At 43.8% G+C, this 21,068-nt stretch overlaps 1 protein-coding gene across 6 annotated transcripts in view; it reads right to left on the reverse strand.

Annotated features, from left to right (window-relative positions):
• LOC130346716 (ras-GEF domain-containing family member 1A) overlaps window positions 1–21,068 on the reverse strand; it is a 471,811-nt gene that overhangs the window by 102,531 nt on the left and 348,212 nt on the right. The window contains exon 1 of one of the 6 annotated variants that reach the window (XM_056554587.1): window positions 20,643–20,944. The exons of the other annotated variants lie outside the window; for them this stretch is intronic. The gene's annotated coding sequence lies outside the window, so the exon portion shown is untranslated. Of the gene's footprint in view, window positions 1–20,642; window positions 20,945–21,068 lie in introns of those variants that run through there. 6 annotated transcript variants of the gene reach the window in all.

Consider the following 21,068-nt stretch of genomic DNA (forward strand, 5'->3'; position numbering starts at 1 on the left):
TATTGCCTATAACTATGCTAAATGTACTGTACTACTCTCTAGCTGCACTACATGTACTGTACTGTCATCTACCTGTGTTGCAGGTATTGTATAGCTTTTTACCTGTGATACATGTCCTGTTCTACCTTTTACTTGTGCTTTACATACTGCACTACTCTCCACCTAAACATCTCTACACTAAATACTGTTGTTGACAGTAACAAAAGTCCTTGTTTAAAAGAGTGTCACAGTGGATTCATATACTGATTCAGTTACGTCCTGTCCACATCTCTAGGAGCTTGGGGTACAGTATAAATTATTAGAGATTTTGGAGAAACGCCACACTAAGTTTCCATAATTCATTCTGGAATGATACAATCAACAAATCTATTCAGTCACATAATGCTAATTCAATGGAATTATGTTTTGAAGGGAACCTGATAGCCGATCACAGCACTAAACCCCAAGCAGCAGCCCAGCACAGAAGCAGAAGACCGCTGTTTAAATAGTAGAGAAGGTAAGGGGGGGATGATTTGGCACAAGGCATGGGGGAATAAAGTGGCACGGGGTATTAAAGGGGGATGAAATGGTACAGGTGGTCGACAAGGGATGATTAAACGGCACTGGGAGATTCTACTGTAATATTGTTTTGTATCGTGTTTTTTTTAGGTAATTTTAGTATTTGATCATTTAGAAAGATTTTGAGCCTTTTTTCCCAATAGGAGACATCTCTCAGTAGCGGACACATTTTTATTCTCTGTGAGTGTCCGCTATTGGGAGATTCTACTGTACATCGTTTTAATATGGGTTACCTGCACTACAATCTTGTGTATTGGGTTTAAGGAGTGGGGGCTTATGTTCTGGAGGCTGCACATGAAAAGTCAGTGGTTTGGGGTACACACTCCACCTTATTTTGGACTGCATAGAAAAGAAATCTGCATCCTTCCAAGAACAAGAAGCCAATTTAAATAATGGGCAACATTTATGTAGAAGGAAAGTACAGAGGACAATCCTAGACTATCTAGTCCTCTTTAAGAAGACTGCAATGACTTTGCTTTGGAAGGAAGTTGCAGCCCTCCAGATGTATCCTATTTTCACTACCATAACTAGGCTCTTTTTCCTTTCCAACACACATCAGCCGCACAGAATCGGGAACAACTGTTGGGAGGGACATCACTTGTTAGCTTACATATAACTCCACCCAAATCACATATTTTTCCTATAATTTTCAGGGTTTACCCTTAGTTAACCACCACACAGTTATATTTCATGCAAAGATTCTTAAAATTGACATAACTTTCTGATATTGTAGCAACTGTTTTGTTATTGACAACCAGTTTATTTTCAATAAAAAAATGTGTGAGAAGGAATTAAGAAAGTCCTATCCTAGCTAATATGGTTTTGCCTACATTTGTTTCAATATGATACATACAGTATATTAATTGCTTAAAACAAATTATAATACAAAAATATAATGCAATTTAGAAAGCAGGAGGAGCCTGGCTGTAATACTAAGGGAACCTGCTACAACTGCTGGGATCAGAGATGTAGGACGTGTGGGAACTGAGTTCCTGCACTTTTTCCACAGCAGGAACACCGTTCCCATTAGCCAGAGTCCTGCAGGGCCAGCTCTTGAGTGGAAATCTTTGGTGAGTTCCCTCACTTTTTTCCCAGAACTTGACCCCTGCTTAGATTCCATGATCAATAGTGCCCAATAGTGCATGTAAGTGGTTTGACAGAGGGAGTGTGTGATCACATGTGCCATTGCAGGCAGGGGCCCCCTTGCCTACCATGACTGTGTCAGGCTATGCCAAAGTCAAAGCTTAATACATTGCCCGTTAGTGTGAGGCTGTGTTCCAGGTAGATACATATTATGTGTCTTTTCTGATTGTATCTTTTTAACTTTATTAGTTTTTATGATAAGTTCCTTTAGGATCCTCCATAGTGATAATGATTGAAAGAAATGATATCATGTATGTGGGAGATCCTTGTAGATACCAGTTGGTAAATGTGGAGATATCGTTCCAGTTTAAGGTATGACTGTGACTAAGGCTGCTTTCACAATATAAAGTTCTTCCGTTTTAAAGAGCGGTTATAAGGTTCCGTTATGAAAACCCTTAAAAACCGGCGTTAAACGGCCGTTACAAAATCCCATACGGCCATTACAAAATCCCATTAAAGTCTATGGGAATTTTACATTATCCGCTTTAACCCCTCATAGCCCGTTATTAATAATGGACGTTATTTTGCGACTGGAGAAAAATAGTGCATGTACCGTTTTTTCTCCCGTCACAAATAACATGCTTTGGTTATGACTAATGGAACCTATAAATGACAGTGACACATTTAAGCTGAAAATGAGTTGTATCTAGGGATAAAATAGACTTATCACACCAATAAAATAGGCTTATCACCCCTTGTTTGCCATGTTATTCCATTTGCACATCTGAGGAAGGGGCACTGTAGGCTCTGAAACGTGTTAAGTAACATGGCTATTAAATTCTATGGTTTATAATAAATACTAGTAGGTGTGAAGATTGTGGAAGCACCATTTTCTTTACTGAATGGCTTTGGCACCTGAAAAAAACATGTTTTTTTCTCTGCACTCCTTTGAATCTTGACTGCTCCGGAGGACCTGTGATCCTGAGAGGCACCCGGTGGCTGCTCTGTTCCATTTTCGTTGCTGAGAGCCCTATAATCTGTTGTGTCTTTGCTACACAACAGGAACAGGTGTGCAGACTTCAACATGATAATTTTCCACTTGATATCTCAAAACATATCTACGCTATGAGGAGCTCTGCTCTTTTCTGCATATAGATTGACCTACAGAGTGATCCCTGTCTTCTATCGTACCCCTTTAAAGGGGTATTTCCATCTCAAGATGTTATTCCCTATCCATAGGATAGGCGATAACAAGCTGATGGATGGGGGTCCGACTGCCTCCAAGACTCTGGCTGAAATTCAAGCATCTAAAATGCAGAGATAAACACTTTAGTGATAAACAAGGCCATGAATATGGAAAGATTGTCTGTGATATTGTGTGTCTGCAGGTCAGGCTGTGAATGTTTTGCAGTTATTGGAAATTAATAGCATAGGGATCAGGTTTCCCTCATTTCCTAGAACTCCCCAAGGTCTCCATCTTAATTATAGAACATTGTTCTAAATATTGTTTTGATACTTCCGGTGGCTAGGTAGTTCATTCCTTATTGGGGGAACATATGGGCATTTACTATGTTATCTAATACTGAAAGAGCAGCAGAGAAAAAATATAGAAAGAAGATACTTGGGATGAGCATATTAGAGTGAATGAGTCACAGTATGGAAGTCAATATTATATAAGGAAGTCAAAATTATATTTCTTCAGCATTAAATATTACATTTCTATAGCATTTATTTTCCTTTGTACCTGTTTATTGCTATGTATGACATGTATAGAAACAGCACCTCCTATAGCAACTGTAGTCTCAAAAATAACTGCTATGGGGCAGGAGTGAGTCACTTATTCAGGAACCAGACACTTGTCAGGTCCCTAGTGCCCCCAAACTGCTCCAGCATCTGATTGATGTAAGGAATAGCAGTCTGATGCTGTGTCAATATGCCATATGCACTGCCACACTGTCAGAACCTATAGGGTTAAAAGGTTTTGACAGGTTCTTTGTTGTTTTTTGTTGCTTGGTTACGCCTGGCTGTCTGACTGGTCAGCTGACCTTGATGGGAGCACCTGTTCTGGCTCCATATAAGCTGGCACTCTACTCCCAGTCAGTGCTTGCTATAGAGCTCAGTTTGTAGTTTAGCTAGCTGTTGTCTGTATTTGTTATATGGCTTTTTGAATGTTTGGCTCCTCTCTCTGACTATTCTCTCTGGTATTAGCGATTTTGTACTGTGACATCATTGGGTACAGCATTAGGTAAACCCGTTTGGAAAGGAAAAGAGAGCACTGGATGCAGCCATGTGCACACAGTGGATATATGGATCTGTCATCCCCGACTACTGCCCTTCCACAGCAGTACAGACAGTAGCAGGGAAGGACATAGCTGCATTCTGCATTTAGCTGTACCAGTGCTTGCTCTTCTTTCTAAACAGGTTTTCCCCAAAGCTGAACTCTATGCTCTCTGTCTTTAGCATTGGGTATTGTTATGGGTAAACCTGTTTAGACAGAACAGCTGAGCACACAATGTAGCTATCCTAATGCCCATACACAGCTATCCGTGTATGAATGTCCCCTAACAACGTAACTTTATAAATGGGGGGATGCTTTAACTAAGATTTTTCCACTGAAATATTATCTTGAATTATTATTATATATATATATTTTTTTTAAATCAACCACATTTAGGAAAGAAATAAAGAAATGACAGTAAAACCATAAGTACAAATGATTCTTATAAGCATTCTAAGGGGATTATATGTCATTTATATTAAAAGTTAAGTTTTAGATATAAATCCATTGTGTATTTGTGGAGTTCTTGAACCTATGAGGTAGTAAGGTGACATAATATTATCACCCAGTGGTAGTTAACAAGCAAACTCCATAACATGCCTATGACACAATGCACCATATATACTGTACAATGCAGAGTATACAGAAACTGATTTTGCTCTTGATAGAGGTACAAAAGTATAGTAGGGAGATTGTCTATAGTACATGCATTGTGCTCCTCTATCTATCTATCCATATTTATAAAACTCAACGTGTGCGTGTGTGTATGTATGTGTGTATGTTCCACACGGCTAAAGATATTAACATGAAACTTGGCACACATGTTACTTATATGTCAACAACAAACATAGGATAGGTAATTTAACCCTTGCTCACCCCCCATTTGCCAGGGTCAGGGTTTTTGTTTAAAGTCCCATACACGTCTATGGGAAATACATATTACTGCATAACTTCCATGTGAGATAGGAGGGCGGGATATGAGGACGGGACAGGAGGTCGGGACAGGAGGTCGGGACAGATCAGGATAGGAGGTCTAGATAGGAGGGCGGGATAGGAGGACAGGATAGGAGGACTGGATAGGAGGACGGGATAGGAGGTCAGGATAGGAGGTAAAGATAGGAGGACGGGATATGAGGTCGGGATAGAAGGTCGGGATAGGAGGTCGGGAAAGGAGGACAGGATAGGAGGTCGGGACAGGAGGTCGCAGAAATGTAGGAAAAAAGCTGCGATGGCGCTCCCAAAGAAGTAACCCGAAGTCGTGGGTATTGGTATAGATAAATAAATGATTTATTTTTTTACAGCATAAAGAAATCAAAGAAAATAAATGAATAAAGCAAGACGCATTTCGGGAGTCACAGCTCCCTTTTTCAATTGCAGCAACCACCTGCAATTGAAAAAGGGAGCTGTGACTTCCGAAACACGTCTTGCTTTATTCATTTATTTTCTTTGATTTCTTTATGCTGTAAAAAAATAAATCATTTATTTATCTATACCAATACCCACGGGAGGTCGGGATAGGAGGTTGGGATAGGAGGTCGAGATAGGAGGTCGAGATAGGAGGACGGGATAGGAGGTCGGGATAGGAGGGCAGGATATGAGGACAGGATAGGAGGACAGGATAGGAGGTCGAGATAGGAGGAGAGGACAGGAGGTCGGGACAGGAGGTCGGAACAGGTAGGGATAGGAGGTCTAGACAGGAAGACGGGATAGGAGGACTGGATATGAGGACGGGATAGGAGGTTGGGATAGGAGGTCGAGATAGGAGGTCGAGATAGGAGGACGGGATATGAGGTTGGGATAGGAGGTCGGGAAAGGAGGACAGGATAGAAGGTCGGGACAGGAGGTCGGGACAGAAGGTCGAGATAGGAGGATGGGATATGAGGACGAGATACAAGCAGGGGATATGAGGAGGGGATAGGAGGTCGATATAGGAGGACAGGATATGAGGATGGGATAGGAGGTCGGGATATGAGGTCGGGATAGGAGGTCGAGATAGGAGGACGGGATAGGAGGATGGAATAGGAGGTCGGGATAGGGGGACGGGACAGGGGAACGGGATATGAGGATGGGATAGGAGGTTGGGATAGGAGGTCGAGATAGGAGGACGGGATATGAGGTCGGGTTAGGAGGTCGGGATAGGAGGTCGGGATAGGTCGGGATAGGAGGTCGAGATAGGAGGACGGGATATGAGGTTGGGTTAGGAGGTCGGGATAGGAGGTCGGGATAGGAGGTCGAGATAGGCGGTCGGGATAGGAGGTTGGGATAGGAGGATGGGATATGAGGACGAGATACGAGGAGGGGATATGAGGATGGGATAGGAGGTCGATATAGGAGGACAGGATATGAGGATGGGATCGGAGGTTGGGATAGGAGGTCGGGATAGGAGGTCGGGATAGGAGGTCGGGATTGGAGGTCGAGATAGGAGGACGGGACAGGGGAACGGAATATGAGGATGGGATAGGAGGTCGGGATAGGAGGTCGAGATAGGAGGACGGGATATGAGGTCGGGTTAGGAGGTCGGGATAGGAGGTCGGAATAGGAGGTCGAAATAGGAGGTCGAGATAGGAGGTCAGGAAAGGAGGACAGGATAGGAGGTCGGGAAAGGTCGGGATAGGAGGTCGAGATAGGAGAACGGGATATGAGGTTGGGTTAGGAGGTCGAGATAGGAGGACGAGATAGGAGGTCGAGATAGGAGGACGGGATATGAGGACGAGATATGAGGAGGGGATATGAGGACGGGATAGGAGGTCGTGATAGGAGGTCAAGATAGGAGCACGGGATAGAAGGTCGGGATAGGAGGTCGAGATGAGGTCGGGATAGGAGGTCGAGATAGGAGGATGGGATAGGAGGACGAGATATGAGGACGGGATATGAGGACGGGATAGGAGGTCAAGATAGGAAGACAGGATAGGAGGACGGGATAGGAGGACGGGATATAAGGTCGGGATAGGAGGTCAAGATAGGAGGTCGAGATAGGAGGACGGGATAGGAGGGCGGGATATGAGGACAGGATAGGAGGTCAAGATAGGAGGACGGGATATGAGGACGGGATATGAGGACGAGATATGAGGAGGGGATATGAGGACGGGATTGAAGGGCATGATAGGAGGTCAAGATAGGAGGTCGGGATAGGAGGACAGGATAGAAGGTTGGGAAAGGAGGACGGGATAGGAGGACGGGATAGGAGGTAGGGATAGGAGGACGGGATAGGAGGACGGGATAGGAGGACAGGATAGGAGGACGTGATAGGAGGTCGGGATAGGAGGTCGAGAAAGGAGGTCGGGATAGGAGGTCGAGATAGGAGGACAGGATATGAGGATGGGATATGAGGACGGGATATGAGGACGGGATATGAGGATGGGATATGATGACGAGATATGAGGACGGGATATGAGGACGGGATAGGTCAGGATAGGAGGTCGAGATAGGAGGACGGGATAGGAGGACGGGATAGGAGGACGAGATAGGAGGTCCGGATAGGAGTTCGGGATAGGAGGTTGGCATAGGAGGACGGTATAGGAGGACGGGATAGAAGGACGGGATAGGAGGATGGGATAGGAGGACAGAATAGGAGGTTGGGATAGAAGGACTGGATAGGAGGTCCAGATAGGAGGTCCAGATAGGAGGTCGGGATAGGAGGACGAGATAGGAGGTCAAGATAGGAGGTCGACATAGGAGGTCGACATAGGAGGACGGGATAGGACAGGATAGGAGGGCAGGATAGGAGGACGGATAGAAGGACGGGAAAGGAGGTTGGCATAGGAGGATGGGATAGGAGGTCGAGATAGGAGGTCGACATAGGAGGTCGAGATAGGAGGACGGGATAGGACAGGATAGGAGGACAGGATAGGAGGACGGATAGGAGGACGGGATAGGAGGTTGGCATAGGAGGACGGGATAGGAGGACAGGATAGGAGGACGGGATAAGAGGATGGGATAGGAGGACAGAATAGGAGGTCGGGATAGAAGGTCGGGATAGGAGGTCCGGATAGGAGGTCGTGATAGGAGGTCGGGATAGGAGGACGGGATAGGAGGTCGACATAGGAGGTCGAGATAAGAGGACGGGATAGGACAGGATAGGAGGACAGGATAGGAGGACAGAGGACAGATAGGAGGACGGGAAAGGAGGTTGGCATAGGAGGACGGGATAAGAGGTCGAGATAGGAGGTAGGGATAAGAGGTAAGGATAGGAGGTTGGGATAGGAGGTCGGGATAGGAGGTCGAGATAGGAGGACGGGATAGGAGGACAGGATAGGAGGACAGGATAGGAGGAAGGGATAGGAGGACGGGACAGGAGGTTGGGACAGGAGGTCGTGACTGGAGGCCGGGACTGGAGGTCGGCATAGGAGGTAGGGATAGGAGGTCGAGATAGGAGGTTGAAATAGGAGGATGGGATATGAGGTCGGGATCGGAGGTCAAGATAGGAGGACGGGATAGGAGGACAGGATAGGAGGACGGGATAGGAGGCCAGAATAGGAGGATGGGAAATGGGGTTGGGATATGACAATAATATATGAGGACAGGATATGAAGTCAAAAGCTTCCTCTGTTGATTTTCCTCCACAACAAGGTTTATGAAGGAAAAACTGGGCAATGGTATATATATATATATATATATATATATATATATATATATATATATATATAGCTAGTATATATATAAAACTCAACGTGTGTATGTTCCAGAATCGCTTCCAAACGGCGGAAGATATTAACATGAAACTTGGTACACATGTTGCTTATATGTCAACAAGAAACATAGGATAGTTAATTTAACCCTTACCCACCCCCATTTGCGAGGGTCGGGGTTTTTGTTTAATGTCCCATACAAGTCTATTGGAAATATATGTTACTAAATAACAGATGGAGATATTTTGAGAATACTAGGTCACATGTTACTTATATGTATACTAAAAATATAGGATGGTTAACTTAACCCTAACCTACCCTAATTTGCGAGGGTCAGAGTTTTTGTTTAAAGTCCCATGAAAGTATATAGGACTTCTGGTGCCTTACTCCACAAGTTCCGCTCTGCATCTCCTGGTGAATGTGTCAGTCCGGCTGGCAAGCCACACCCTCCCCGCATTCCATGCCCCATCTTGCAAATACACGGCCACCCTTTACGCCACACCCCTTTTATTTTTAGCTTACAATATCTTTACCACAACGCAGCCCCACCTGAGGATGGGATATGAGGATTAGAAATGAGGATGGGATATGAGGATTAAAAATGAGGATTAGATATGAGGACAGGATATGAGGACGATATATGAGGTGGTGATATGAGGTCAGGATAGGAGGTCGGGATGTGAGGTAGGGATATGGTTACGGGATATGGGGACGGGATATGAGGAAGGGATATGGGGAAGGGATATGAGGTCTGGATATGAGGTCAGATATCAGGACGGGATATCAGGACGGGATATTGGGATGGGACATGAGGTCGGATATGAGGACGGGATATAGGGATGGAATATGAGGTCCGGATATGAGGACGGCATATGATGTCGGGATACTAGGACGAGATATGAGGTCGGGATATGAGGAGGGGATTTGGGGTTGGGATATGAGAAGAGGATATGGGGTCAGGATTTGAGGACGGGATATGAGGACAAAAATGTCCTCCTTTGTTGCTCCCCCCCCCCCACCAGGATTACGTAGGAAAAAGCGCGCAGCGCCAGGTACTCAGCTAGTATATATAGATAATACTCAATGGCCAATATTTATCAATCAGCCTGAATTAAATCAGCTTAATTGTCTGTTTTTTCCCATTGCAATCATTCACAGCTCAACTTTCACTTTACCAGAGCTCATTAAGATATGAAAGCTGAGATGTGATTGGTTGCTGTGGGAAAAAAACAGACAAATAGGGTGTTAGGCTGATTGATAAATCTCCCCCAATGTGTTTGTGTGTATGTATGTATGTTTGTGTGTATGTTTCAGTATCACTTCCAAACGGCTGAAGATATTTCGATAAAACTTGGTACACGTTACTTATATGTCAAATAAAATCATATGATAGTTAAATAAACCCTAACCTACCCCCTTACATGAAGGATGGAGTTTTTTGTCTTAAAGGGGTTATCCGGGAAAAAACTTTTTTTTATTTATCAACTGGCTCCAGAAAGTTAAACAGATTTGTAAATTACTTATATTAAAAAATCGTAATCCTTTCAGTACTTATGAGCTTCTGAAGTTAAGGTTGTTCTTTTCTGTCTAAGTGCTCTCTGATGACACGTGTCTCGAGAACCGCCCAGTTTAGAAGAGGTTTGCTATGGGGATTTGCTTCTAAACTGGGCGGTTCCCGAGACACGTGTCATCAGAGAGCAATTAGACAGAAAAGAACAACCTTAACTTCAGAAGCTCATAAGTACTGAAAGAATTAAGATTTTTTAATAGAAGTAATTTACAAATCTGTTTAACTTTCTGGAGCCAGTTGATATATAAAAAAAAGGTTTTTTTTTCCTGGATAACCCCTTTAACCCGTCCAGGACCCATGACGTAACGGTACGTCCCGACACCCTGGGTCTTATGGACCCATGACGTACAGTTACGTCATGGGCAGTTCCGGTCCCCGCCGGGCGCCGGGCGGGGATCGGAGCGGGATGGCTGCTGAAATCATTCAGCAGGCATCCCGTGCAAATGCCCAGGGGGGTCATTAGACCCCCCCATGTCGGCGATCGCGACAAATCGCAAGTGAATTCACACTTGCGATTTGCGCGATTCCGGGTCATTACGGGTCTATAGTGACCCAGTGACCCGGAATGTAAGGGGGATCGCAGGTGTCTAAGACACCCACGATCCCCCTGTAGCGATAGGAGTGAGGTAACGCGACCACCAATAGCAGATCGGGGTCGGGGGGGGTTTACTTTCGTTTTCCCCGTCCTGCCCTCCCACAATAGGCGGGGCAGGACGGGGAAACGACGGGGACCGGCGCCGAAGATCCACTTACCGATCCGGGCGGGCGACGGAGGCTGCGGGCGACGGAGATCGGCGGGCGGCGATGACGTGCGGCTGGATCCGACGGAAGCCGGTGAGTTGCCTAGCAACATCTGGAGGGTACAGTTTGAGACCATTATACAGTGGTCTCTAACTGTAGCCCTCCAGATGTTGCAAAACTACAACTTCCAGCATGTCCAGACAGCTGTTTGGGCATACTGGAATATGTAGTTTTGCAACAACTGGAGGGCTACAGTTTGAGACCACTATATAGTGGTCCCTAAACTGTAGCCCTCCAAATCTTGCAAAACTACAACTCCTAGCATTCCCAAACAACTGTTTGCTGTCAGGGCATGCTGGGAATTGTAGTTTTGCAACAGCTGGAGGACCACAGTTTGGAGATCACTTTGCAGTGTTCTCTAAAACTGTAGCCCTCCAGATGTTGCAAAACTGCAAATCCCAGCATGTCCAAACAGCAATCAGCTGTCTCGGCATGCTGGGAGTTGTAGTTGCGTACCTCCAGCTATTGCATAACTACATCTCCCAGCATGCCTGTCGGCGATCAGTACATGCTGGGAGTTGTAGTTTTGCAACAGCTGGAGGCACACTGGTTAGAAAATGCTGAGTTAGGTAACAGAACCTAACTGAAGGTTTTCCAACCAGTGTGCCTCCAGCTGTTGCAAAAGTACAACTCCCAGCATGCACGGTCTGTCAGTACATGCTGGGAGTTGTAGTTTTGAAACAGCTGGAGGTTTGCCCCCCCCATGTGAACGTACAGGGTACATTCACATGGGCAGGCTTACAGTAAGTTTCCTGCTTCAAGTTTGGGCAGCGGCAAATTTTTCGCCGCAGCTCAAACTCCTAGCGGGAAACTCACCGTAACACGCCAGTGTGAACGTATCCTAAAAACACTACACTACCACTTAATAAAGAGTAAAACACTACATAAACACCTCCTTACACTGTCCCCCCCAATAAAAATGAAAACCGTATTGTATGGCAGTGTTTCCAAAACGGAGCCTCCAGCTGTTGCAAAACAACAACTCCCAGCATTTCCGGACAGCCACTGACTGTCTAGGCATGCTGGGAATTTAGCAACAGCTGGAGGCACCCTGTTTGGGAATCACTGGCGTAGAATACCCCTATGTCCACCCCTATGCGATCCCTAATTTAGTCCTCAAATGCGCATGGCACTCTCTCACTTCAGAGCCCTGTCGTATTTCAAGGAAACAGTTTAGGGTGACATATGGGGTATCTCCGTACTCGGGAGAAATTGCACTACAAATATTGGGGGGCTTTTTCTCCTTTTACCCCTTATGAAAATGAAAAGTTGGGGCTACACCAGCTTGTTAGTGTAAAAAAAATAAAAAAAAATTACACTAACATGCTGGTGTTGCCCTATACTTTTTATTTTCACAAGCGCTAAAAGGAAAAAAAGACCCCCAAAATTTGTAACACAATTTCTCCTGAGTACAGAAATACCCCATATGTGGGCATAAAATGCTCTGTGGGCGCACAACATGGCTCAGAAGTGAGAGCGCACCATGTACATTTGAGGCCTAAATTGGTGATTTGCACAGGGGTGGCTGATTTTACAGCGGTTCTGACATAAACGCAAAAATATAAATACCCACATGTGACCCCATTTTGGAAACTACACCCCTCACGGAATGTAATAAGGGGTACAATGAGCATTTACGCCCCACAGGTGTCTGACAGATTTTTGGAACACTGATCCGTGAAAATGAAAAATTTAATTTTTCATTTGCACAGCCCACTGTACCAAAGATCTGTCAAACGCCAGTGGGGTGTAAATACTCACTGCACCCCTTATTAAATTCTGTGAAGGGTGTAGTTTCCAAAATAGGGTCACATGTGGGGGGTCCACTGTTCTGGCACCACGGGGGGCTTTGTAAACGCACATGGCCCCTGACTTCCATTCCAAACAATTTTTTTCCCCAAAAGCTCAATGGCGCTCCTTCTCTTCTGAGCATTGTAGTGCGCCAGCAGAGCACTTGACGTCCACACATGGGGTATTTCCATACTCAGAAGAGATGGGGTTCTGGCACCATAGGGGTTTCCTAAATGCGACATGCCCCCCGAGCAAAATTTGCTCTCAAAAAGCCAAATATGACTCCTTCTCTTCTGAGCATTGTAGTTCACCCGTAGTGCACTTCAGGTCAACTTATGGGGTACCTCCATACTCAGAAGAGATGGGATTACAAATTTTGGGAGGTCTTTTCTGCTATTAACCCTTGCAAAAAAGTGAAATTTGGGGGGAAACACACATTGTTTTTTTTTTACATATGCAAAAGTTGTGAAACACCTGTGGGGTATTAAGGCTCACTTTATTCCTTGTTACATTCCTCAAGGGGTCTAGTTTCCAAAATGGTATGGCATGTGTTTTTTTTTTTTTTTGCTGTTCTGGCACCATAGGGGCTTCCTAAATGCAACATGCCCCCCAAAAACTATTTCAGAAAAACGTACTCTCCAAAATCCCCTTGTCGCTCCTTCGCTTCTGAGCCCTCTACTGCGCCCACCGAACAATTTACATAGGCATATGAGGTATGTGCTTACTCGAGAGAAATTGGGCTACAAACGTAAGTATAAATTTGCTCCTTTTACCCCTTGTAAAAATTCAAAAATTGGGTCTACAAGAACATGCGAGTGTAAAAAATGAAGATTGTGAATTTTCTCCTTCACTTTGCTGCTATTCCTGTGAAATACCTAAAGGGTTAAAACACTTACTGAATGTCATTTTGAATACTTTGGGGGGTGCAGTTTTTATAATGGGGTCATTTGTGGGGTATTTCTAATATGAAGACCCTTCAAATCCACTTCAAACCTGAACTGGTCCCTGAAAAATTGTGAGTTTGAAAATTTTGTGAAAAATTGGAAAATTGCTGCTGAACTTTGAAGCCCTCTGGTGTCTTCCAAAAGTAAAAACTTGTCAATTTTATGATGCAAACATAAAGTAGACATATTGTATATGTGAATCCAATTTTTTGTTATTTGGAATATCCATTTACCTTACAAGCAGAGAGCTTCAAAGTTAGAAAAATGCAAAATTTTCCAATTTTTCATCAAATTTGGGGATTTTTCACCAAGAAATGATGCAAGTTACCATAAAATTTTACCACTATGTTAAAGTATAATATGTCACGAAAAAACAATCTCGGAATCAGAATGATAACTAAAAGCATTCCAGAGTTATTAATGTTTAAAGTGACAGTGGTCAGATGTTCAAAAAATGGCCGGGTCCTACAGTGAAAATTGGCTGGGTCCTTCAAGGGTTAAGTCCCATGAAAATATATAGGACTTCTGTTACCTTATTCCACAAGCTCTGCATCTCCTGGTGAGTGTGTCAGTCCGGCCACACCCCATCTCACAAAACCACACCCACCATTTAAGCCACATCCCTTTTATTTTCTACCCTTTTTGTGAATTGGTCCACTTCCACAAAACCATGCCTCCTTCTATTTTTGGCCTACAATCTCTTCATCACAACTAAACCCCACCTGAGGACAGGATATGAGGACGGGATATGAGGACGAGATATAAGGATGGGATATGAGGATGGGATATGAGGACGGGATATGAGGTGGAGATATGAGGACAGGATATGAGGGCGAGATATGAGTACAGGTATGAGGTCAGAATGTGAGGATGGGACATGAGAACAGGATATTAGGTTGGGATAATAGGTCAGGATATGAAGACGGGATATGATTTCGGGATATAAGGATGGGATATGAGATTGGGATATTAGGTCATGATATGAGGATGGGATATGAGGACAAGTACTTCTTTCTATGTTGCTTTTCCTCCCCCACAAGGATTAGTTAGGAAAAAACAGGCAACCCCGGGTACTCAGCTAGTCATGTATAAAATCAAGCTGCAACCATTGTAATACTAAGCAAATAATAGGTTTTCATTAGCCTTTACTTCTGATCAAACATAGCAGAAATACTCAATGACAGAGGATCAATGTGTTTGTACAATGTTAGCTTGCTTCACTCGGTATAGAGAAGGCTTCCTTCAGAAAAATAAAGCATTTGTATGCAAAGTGATTTGGCTGTTCCTTAAAAGCCAATTATAGTTGTTCTCTATTATTGGCTGATCAGGCTGAGAAGAATGTATATCCGACAGTCGTAGTTAGAACCTTGTTTCAATTACAATAACAACTGCAAATGTTGTTTACAAGTTGTAACATATCAGTTTAACCAATTATAAGGTCTTATCATTTATCTTATTTTCCTTTCATTTGAAAGTGTGTCTTATTATGTTTATTTGTTTCTGTCTGAAACCTGTGTCTGAGCTACAAATAAAGTGAAGTTGTCGTGTGATGGAGGATAGTCCTGCTAAAAGTCTAAATCTGTGTTTAGGATATCGTGAGTAAACTAGAATAGCTGTCTTTTTGCATATTGCACTGCCATAACAGAATACACAGAGGTAACACAGATGTGTAAGGGTCAAACAATTGCATAACCATTGTATAAGATGAGTAAATCATTGGTCACATGATGCATTTCCCAGCCAGCCTCTGTGAAGAAGCTTCTGGAAAGGCCCTAGTGCAACTTCTCCTAAGAGGACTGGACCTAAAAAACTAGCTGAGTCTGCAAAAGTAGTGAAAGGAGGCCTCTCAGATCTGCCCCTGTTGGGTAGATCAGTTTAGTCAGTGAAGTCTGGCTCAAACCAGGGAAGAGTGAACATCTCTTCTAGCTCTGTTCCTGCTAGGCAGACTAGTCATTCACAGAAAAATGCAAACACCTTGTTAGAATGTATCTTCTAGCTTCAGTTAAAGGGGTATTCTGGGCTTAACTAACTTTTAACCATCCTTAATTATGAAGAATTATGCTAGTTCTACATGTACTTGCTGTACCGCTGTGCTGGCTGTTCTTTATATGGCCCCCCCCAGGTCTAGCGTTTCCGTTTAGGTCTTGATGACGTTCGTCTCACAATTCTTTGCGGCTCGAGGCGGCAGCTGGTATCATTGTACATCCTGACATGCCGGTGTTCCCTCCGTCCCCGCATTCTGCAGATTGCCGATATCATGGGATGCCGGCATGTCAGGATGTACAGATGGACCGCAAACGTCATCAGGGGGCTGGCTTATGAGGAAATACAAGAAATAGCCAAGCCCTCTGATACCAGCTGCCGCCTCGAGCCGCAAAGGATTGGACCTAAACGGAAATGCTAGACCTTGGGGGACCATATAAAGAGGAAAAAGAAGACGATCCACAGCAGAGCGGTATAGCAAGTAAATATAGAACTAGCATAATTCTTCATAATGGGCAGGATAGTTAAAAGTTAGTTAAGCCTGGAATACCCCTTTAAGGCATCTATTTAGGAAGCCTGCTCCATGCAAATCTCAAATCCTGTTCCAGTTTCAAAAACCATCTCGCCTGAGACAGATCTGGGTCGTGTGCACAGTTTGGAGGATTTCACTCAAAAGGTTCTCCAGTCCACATTGTGAGGGTATTGTGGTTCAAGTTCTAGACACTTGACACTATACTTCTACTCTATGCCAAAGAAACTGAGGGAGATTCATCAAGACCGACATCTCACACACCGATCTTAAAAAATCCTTGCCATTGCAGGAGTTCATTGGGTTTATCAAGAAGTGCACAGTCTCTTGATCAATTCAAGTGCATCCAAAACCTGCTGAGAAATCTGAGCTAGCTCTGAGCTGGTTAAATTTGGCACATGGGGAAACCATGTAGCTTTCACACAAAGCCACACCAACTCTGCGAACATAGGCTGTAACGAAAAAAGTTTAAAAAAAATCACTGGATTTTGCCCCAAAATGTAAATTTTTTTTAAAACAAAATCTCTCTTGATAAATACTCCCCCACTGTATTTTGTTTAGTATTTTTTATTTTATTGGAATCTGCACAGGAGTTTAAGTACAGTTTTGAATTGGTTACAAGTTATACAAGCATCCAGATTTCTTATCCATGTACCTGACTATGAGTATAACCCACTTAACAGATTGTTGGGCTCACGGGGATCACCAGGTTAGAATGATAACCCTGACATCTCTATATTTTGCCCCCAAGGGACTACACTTATACTTCCCGTGAGTACCACATAAAGGCCTCTATACACCTTCATTAGCTCTTGGAGGAACGTTTGTTCATCTGGCAGACATGTCTCCCGTTCATCTCATATGCATGAAAGTTTAAAGGGTACCTCTCATCAAAAAAACATTTGATATATTATAGATTAATGTATGCAGAATAACTTCTTTCTATTTAATTTTCCACTTTGAAGAAATGACCACTAGGGGTCTCCCTACCAGTCCTGGCAGCAAGCATTTCAGACTCATGCTGGAGTCCTAAACACTATGAGCTGCCAGTCTGCTTTGTTCACTTAGGAGAACACTCAGAGCTGCCAGCCTGCTTTGTTCACAGCCTGTTTGGCTGTGAACAAAGCAGGCTGGCAGCTCTGAGTGTTTAGGACTCCAGCATGAGTCAGAAATGCTTGCTGACAGGACTGATCGGGAAAAATACAATAGAAAGAAGCATATTTTTCATTAACATGCTATTGGAAAGTTATTCAACATTCATTAATCTAAAATATATCAAAAGTTTATTTGATGAGAGGTACCCTTTAAGTCTGTCAAATGTTCAGGTGTTGTAAGTGTGAGATGGAAGGTAAGCTGCTGCCAGACAGCTCTGGTGATATAATATCTCCCAGAAAACAAAAACCCTACCTGACTAATCTCACTCCCAACATCATCTGTGGGGGGAGTCGGTAGGCCCTTGTGAGTTGCCTAAGCTTAGTTATAAAAATGTTACAAGTAGTCTTTATGTCGCTGTATTCTAAGAACCTTGACTTTTTTATGTTTCCACTGATGTACTGGTATGCCACTTGTATGCCAGTGGAATTTTTTGTTTTCATAGAACCATTTTGGGATGTCTAGCAATATATGTGTTTATTTGTTTTCTTACATTTTTACTCGATAAAAAGACATTGACGTCAAGCAACAAAAGCTAGAATGTGACAACAGGCTTTGGTTACCATAAAACCTAGCCCTGTCCAAGGTGCTAGTGTTAGAGGTAATAATGTTATATACTACTCTGTATATACTAGGAAAGTATATTTAGTATGCCATATATAAAGCATATACTGAAATGGATTCCTCACAATAGGTCATTTTAAAGCATTTTCAATATTGTATTAATTTCAATCAATAAAGAGACATATGCTACATCCATATAGGCCCGGAAACATGCTACATCTAATACTGAGGTCAGGAAGCTGCAACCCCACTTGTGCTGCTGTCAGCTGTCTGTCCCTTTAAATGCAGATCTCTAAGGGATCAGTGAAGCATTTCATTCTTTCACATGTGACTTAACAACAGGAAAATTCAAAGCTCATCTCTCTATGGCACCGAAGCCTGAAAATGTGGTGGAGGGAGGAAAAAGAAGTGGGCTAGCTGGGATACTGCTGCATGGATTACAAAGAAGGAAAAAATACTGGCAATAAAATGACTTGGGACTTTGTACATAATCCTCTCAGTGGTATTAAATGTGAAATGTAATGTTCATGGTGTAAGATTTCTTGTGCTACAATGAAACATTTGTTGTCCAACATACTTGTGTGGTTTGGGCCTCTCCACTAGTGTTCACATGTTTCTAACAGAGAACACATGGATTCTGGATGTATCAGAGGAATTACTGGAATTGTAAACTATGTATTTTGTGTGCTTTGTATTTTCCAGTAGGTGCTGTTGGGGAATCTGAAACTGTATGCCTTACTTCTATGTTATGTACAATGCTGCCTAGTAATATCTTGGCACTATATAAATCAGGGATAGCAATAATTTGCAATATTAACATTGAGGCTATGTTCACACACCATTCTTTGAGGCCAGCGGTGCACTCAGAAATGTTTCTTGGGGGGCAGGGTGTCCAGAGGAAGCAGAGGGCAAAAGGAGTCACAAAGACTATGATAAGTAATGAATGCTATGTAATGTATCAGGGTGCTTTTGGGTGCAAATAAAAACAATGCAAGCAATATAATTGTTACGCCGAGCGCTCTGGGTCCCTGCTCCTCCCAGGAGCGCTCGCGGCGTTCTCCTCTCTGCAGCGCCCCGGTCAGACCCGCTGACCGGGAGCGCTGCACTGACATTCACGATGGGGATGCGATTCGCATAGCGGGACGCGCCCTCTCGCGAATCGCATCCCAAGCCACTTACCCGTCCCGGTCCCCGGCTGTCATGTTCTGGCGCGCGCGGCTCCGCTCTCTAGGGCGCGCGCGCGCCAGCTCTCTAAGATTTAAAGGGCCAGTGCACCAGTGATTGGTGCCTGGCCCAATCAGTCTAATTAGCCTCCACCTGCTCCCTGTCTATTTAACCTCACTTCCCCTGCACTTCCTTGCCGGATCTTGTTGCCTTGTGCCAGTGAAAGCGTTTAGTGTTGTCCAAAGCCTGTGTTCCAGATCTTCTGCTATCGTCATTGACTACAAACCTTGCCGCCTGCCCCGACCTTCTGCTATGTCTGACCTTGCCTCTGTCTAGTCCGTCTGTCCCACGCCTTCTCAGCAGTCAGCGAGGTTGAGCCATTGCCGATGGATACGACCTGGTTGCTACCGCCGCAGCAAGACCATCCCGCTTTGCGGCGGGCTCTGGTGAATACCAGTAGCAACCCTAGAACCGGTCCACCGACACGGTTCACGCCAATCCCTCGCTGACACAGAGGATCCACATCCAGCTAACCAAATCCTATCATTAATCTTCACATTGCTTTTATTTCCAAGCTAAACCATCATGACATGCATCATGCCAGGCTCATAGAGACCTGGCACATAAACATGCTTGCCAATTTTTGAGAAGGGACATGATGGAGATACCTGAGAGAGTTAGACCTAGTGGTGTGCCCCCCTTGCTATCCCCAACAGTAAATTGGGTAAGTATGTGGGAAAAGTAGGTGGGTTGGGGGGTTGTAAATAGTTTCCCCATTAGGCATATAGGCTTTACCAGCAATTTGCCCCCTGTGACTCCTACTGGCTTCAGTTTCCAACTCTTCTATATATGACTGCTATAGGGGGTCATGTGGGGTCTGAATAAGACAGAATATTGGTCCATATGAAATGTTTTTACCAGGGAGTTTTTTTTTTTAAGGAAACCAACTGCAATTGCAGTTGGGATGAAGTCGTTTTGTTCTATAATTTGGTAAAAGAAAACATTAAGTTAAAAAATGTATTTGAAAACTAATGACCATGAAGTTAACAGCATTAATCGTCAAAATGATTGTTAGGGTGAGTTCACACCTGTGTAGGATTTTCTGGATATTTTACACACAAACAGTTCCTGTCTGACCCCATCGACTTTCATGGTTTCCATCAGGTTTCCAGCATTTTGTGCTATTTTGTTCTCTATTTTTAACAGAGCCAGGGGCAGAGGCATCACAGAGTCTCCAATGCAGGTATATAATCCAAATTCATGTTACATTTCTATACAAGGTCATGGCTACACAAGAAGTAACATTCAGGAAGAAAACTATCACAACTGTTGTCATATTAGTCTGTCATATAGTTAGTCTATAAGGATTGCTGCACAACAGATTTCCGAACAAAATTCAAGCTGCCAGATACATTTGGTTGTATTCTCATCATTTACACCCAGCAAATCTGTCACAAGGGCCACCACTGGTCAAAGCTCTGGTCTTAGATCTTAATATTTCTTGTAGCTTCTCTGCCCCTCATCTCCCTTTCTCCTTGTGTCTAATGGTTTAAACATACAACATAGACATAAACACTAAAAATGCTGAATGTTCTACCTTCTCAAGGAATCTTCATCCAGACATCACCCCCTCCATTCCGTATTCTCATCCGCTTAGGTCCTCCACTGCCATTGTAATGCACCAGCTAATAAACTTTAAGATTTTGAGTGAAGGACAGCGCCACAGGGATGCAATGATAAAGAAGCCGCTTTGGTGTCAGGCTCAGATAGCCCAGCGATGGATGTTGTGTGCCTCCATGTTAACATAGGCTTTGCTGATGGAGTAAGGTCCTTTCTAAACCTTGTATTTGGGAGACTTGAATGTTTTTACCTTCTCCTTCTCTGCAGACCTCCTCCTCCTTAATCCTTATTCACACCGCACAGCATTAACAAAAGCTCAAGTTTCCCTTGTGTGGCAGAGAGCAATTTATTTCTGTAAAATGAGAGCTGCTTATTCAGTGTTACCGAGGAGGAATCGAAGCAT

Source organism: Hyla sarda, unplaced genomic scaffold, assembly GCF_029499605.1.
Source record: "Hyla sarda isolate aHylSar1 unplaced genomic scaffold, aHylSar1.hap1 scaffold_80, whole genome shotgun sequence".
Lineage (NCBI taxonomy): Eukaryota > Metazoa > Chordata > Amphibia > Anura > Hylidae > Hyla > Hyla sarda.